This window comes from Saccopteryx leptura, chromosome 2, assembly GCF_036850995.1.
Source record: "Saccopteryx leptura isolate mSacLep1 chromosome 2, mSacLep1_pri_phased_curated, whole genome shotgun sequence".
Lineage (NCBI taxonomy): Eukaryota > Metazoa > Chordata > Mammalia > Chiroptera > Emballonuridae > Saccopteryx > Saccopteryx leptura.
The window spans coordinates 193547702-193552167 of record NC_089504.1 but is presented as its reverse complement, the minus strand read 5'-3'; the positions used below and the strand labels follow the sequence as shown (position 1 = coordinate 193552167).

General features: G+C 39.8%; 1 pseudogene; it reads left to right on the top strand.

Moving 5' to 3' along the window:
* Positions 1-3674: 3674 nt before the first annotated feature.
* On the top strand, positions 3675-4210 carry LOC136393270 (cytochrome b-c1 complex subunit 6, mitochondrial pseudogene; annotated as a pseudogene).
* The last annotated feature ends 256 nt before the right edge of the window (positions 4211-4466 follow it).

Below are 4466 nucleotides of genomic sequence, written 5' to 3'. Positions count from 1 at the left end.
ATATTGTATTTGTCATTTCTGACTAATACTTTTTTATTATTTCAATGTCCTTTTTTATATTTGCTATCTCTTTATTTAGGTGTTTATAATGACCATCTATTGTTGTTCTAAGATCTTTGAGCAATTTTAAACTCTGCTTCTAGTAATTTGGTTATATTTGACTCATTTAGGTTCTTTTCTGGGTATTTTTCTTTATTCATTTGTGTTGCATTTTTCTGCCTTCTCATTTTGTTTGTGTAAAAGAAGATTTTGGCCATTGGAGTCCAGTGGGTGTGGCCTCTGTGATCCTAAAGTGTGGTCCGTTTGCAAGCCTACCAACCCCTCTGCTGCTGCTGCCTAGGGCATTGGGGTAGGGGCATTGCTGGTGCCTGCTGGGGCTGGTGCCTGCCCACTCTCCTTCACAGGAGTGGCTGTGATCACGTGCTCAGTTGTACAAGCCTTGTTGGCCTTGGCCTTTTCCCTGGGCAAGGCTGTGTGCCCATGTTCTGTCATGGGACTCTACCTATTCTGGGCTTTTGCTCCACCCCTGCAGGAGGAGCCAGTTCCTTCATCAGGCCACAAGCCTCGGTTTTGTGTGCGGGGGCTATTCCTACTCTTTTACATCTTAACACTCACTCTCTAAACTTGTATTATTTTTCTTTGCTGAAACCATGAACTAATTCCTGTCTAGAAATAGACTTCTGCTTGGTAAACCTTCTATTGTATCACAAATCAACTTTGCGACTACTCTCAAAGTCCTTCATTTCCCCTACTAAAGAAACCAAAGCATTAAAATCCCTATATTCTGGAACCCTTATCCTTATTCTTACCCTCATTCAAACTACACTACACCACATAATACAGTTTAATATTTACAAAAAAATTTTTTCTCTACTATGGCATTCTTCTGCTTTTCTATTGCTTCAACACACACTGCCTGACCTTTTCCTCCTGGGTAGATGCTGAAGTACACACAACTATCTCAGCTATGTGGGATTTTATGCAGCACGAAGTGTCTCTGGCACATACTGATGAGGTAGACCTATCCTGGCCTTCGGCTACACTTCCAGACTATGGGATCAAGGAAGAAGCATCACATAGATTACAGAGGCCACTTAGAACCCTCCACCCTGCCTATTCAGGACAAAGACCATGGAACACATTAGTACACTGACACTGAATCATGTGCAAACTACAGGATGTTTCGAAGCATCCCTGCTTTCTCATGACTCATGACAAGCTCTGTAAAATGGCTTCAATAATGTAACTGATCTTCGATTACACTAGTCTTTTCCTTTTCTACTTCCACCATCTACGGGTTCCTCTATCAATTTTTGTACAATTGCCAATTGATCTAAATGGTGTTCTACTTTATTGCAAAATAGTTCCTGTTCCTAGAAACCTTCTACTTAGACCATTCATTTCCAATATTAATGACTCTCATCCTATTTTCTTTCTTTCTTTCTTTTTTTGACAGAGACAGAGAGTCAGAGAGAAGGACAGATAGGGACAGACAGACAGAAAGAGAGAGAGATGGGGGGGTGGCTACAGCAGACCAAGTGACCCCTTGCTCAAGCAGGTGACCTTGGGCTCAAGCTGGTGAGCTTTGCTCAAACCAGAAGAGCCTGTGCTCAAGCTGGCAACCTCAGGGTTTCCAACCTTCGCATCCCAGTCTGACACTCTACTGTGCCACTGCCTGGTCAGGTTATTTACTTTCTTAATCAACTTATAAACAATTTTACATAAAATCACTTCCCAAACATGTCTATAAACTCATTCTATCATACATGAAAACAACACCAAGACTTTTAATAGTGCTATTGCCTTAGTTTCACCTTACCTATTAAAATACAAAATATAGGGGAAGGATACAAAAAGCAATGAATGGAAGAAACAAACACTGCATTGAATAATTCCTTGTAGCATATAGCTACCAAAATAAACCGCTGCGTTAACTCCTAATCAATAAATATTAATAGCCTAATTGTTGGGTCACATTAATGAATGCAAATTCAAACACGTTATATATGACAAAGGGTTCTCTTTACATGAAAGAAAAAATTATAATATAATAACTGGTATCAGAACAACCATATAAACCTCAACAGGCAGTAGCACAATAGATGGAATTTTGGACTGGGATGCTGAGGATCCAGGTTTGAAACATGAGGTCACCAGCTTGAGTGCGGGTTCACCTGGTTTGAGCAAGGCTCACCAGCTTGAGCCCAAGGTCAGTGGTTAGAGCAAGGGGTCACTCGGTTTTCTGTGGCCCCCTGCTCAGGCACATGAGAAAGCAGTCAGTGAGAAACTGAGGTGCCACAACCAAGAATTGATGCTTCTTGTCTCTCTCCCTTCCTGTCTGTCTGTCCCTCTCTGTCATTGTCTCACACAAACACACACACACACACACACACACACACACACACACATACCATATGAGAAAATAAATGGCACCCCTACATCCTGCCAACCACTTAAATCACTTTTTTCTAAGTGTTAATATACACCTTCAACTAATAGAAAACCCTGGAGCTGTCTATGACATAAAGGAGCAACACATTAAAAGAATTGAAAACAACAACCAAAAGAATTTTACATGACATACAGTAGATTCTAAGGCAAAAAATGTTCCTACAAATAAAGAACACTAATTCACGCTAATAAATTCAGTGCCACAGGAATGTCTCCATTCACATGCAATTCATAACAAAGTCAAATCATACACCACTGGCCTAAAAAGCAAAATAGAAATATTCATAGCTATGAAAGAAGATTCAACACACCTCTATGAATCGGCAATGGAGCATTTTTTTCATAACTGATACAAGCAATGCAAAATTCTGTAATGAAGTAAAAATAAATAAATAAATAACTTAAATAGCCCATAACATTCCGTATACATAACTGTTTCACTATACCCTAAATAGTTGACTCTACCATACTTTACAAGAATGCTTGCAACTTTTTAAAAACTAACCCAATGGGACCAATAGACAAGCTCTCTACACATTTCAATATACTAAAATTACATAATCTTTCTTTATAATATTTCCAAGATCCGATTGTTCAAAGCTTCCTTGGCAGTATTTTCAGGACCAAAGGGTAATATGCCAGGCAAACATGGCAGCACATAATACTTTTAAGACAGTGGGGCTTTACTTAGGAGTTACTTCCAAGCATTGAATACAAGAAACTGCTGCTCAGGAACACCTACCTACAATGCACAGGATGTTCACCCAGGACACACAATGACCCTGCCCTTAAAGCTCAATAGTAACCAGAAGATGAACAAACCCTACTCTACATTACACTGGATGAAGAGTAACATACAATACAAACAGCAGGTCATGCTGCTGATCCTTCATCTCAAATAACATACCTCTCTTCAATGACCCACATGGAAGCTGAAACTTAAACAATAACAATAAACAAAATTATTCATCTTGCAATCCCTGCAGCACAGTGTCCCAGGCTGAGAACACTCAGGAGAGAGATGAGGAGGACTTCACAACTGAGGAGACTTAATCCCACTGTGATGAACCACAGTGCACATGTCCACATCGCTGCTTCTTTTCATAAATCATAAATCACTCATTCGTCATTGTTTATTAAGATCACTTACACTATTTTCTCTTCTTCTTTTACATTCCACATTTTACCTTCTAAACTTTTGCTCATTGAAAATGAAAACTCTGACAAGTCCTTCTTGATTCTGAGGTGGAATAGGTGCCGGTGTTGGTACTGGTGTTGAATTCAGAACCATAGCTGGACATGGGGCTGGAGGATGAGCGAAAAATGCTAACCAGGTCTGGAGATCCTAAGGAGGAGGAAGAGGAGGTGGAATTAGTGGATCCCCTGACAACAGTGAGAGAGCAATGTGAGCAGTTGGAAAAATGTGTAAAGGCCCGGGAGTGGCTAGAGCTCTGTGATGAGCATGTATCCTCCAGGTCAAACACAGAGGAGGATTGCACAGAGGAGCTCTTTGATTTCTTGCATTCAAGGGACCACTGTGTGGCCCATAAACTCTTTAACAGCTTGAAATAAATGTGCAGACTCATTCATCCGTGGGCATCATCTGGGCTCAGGATATTTCCTCATGATTTTGAACATGCCTTTGTTTCTTATTTGTATAACTATAAGTTCATATGAACCTCATGGATTTTGGTTAGGCAAGTAGCTTCTATGTAATTAGTAATGATTCTATCTTAATAAAGTCCAGTGATCTGCAAAAAAAAAAAAAAAAAAAAGAAAGAAAGAAAGAAAGAAAATGAAAACTCTGATCACATTTTGAGCCCCCACCCCCCATGATCTCCTTGGAGCATGTGATGACTTATGGTCCTTAGAATTTCCACTACACCTTGCATCCCCACCCTAAACTCACTGAAAATTAAACATAGCTGTCACTACTTCATTTCATCATTACTTGGCTTATAACTTACAAAAGAGATGGATGTTGCCAAAACCTCACATAACCTCATTTCTTCCTT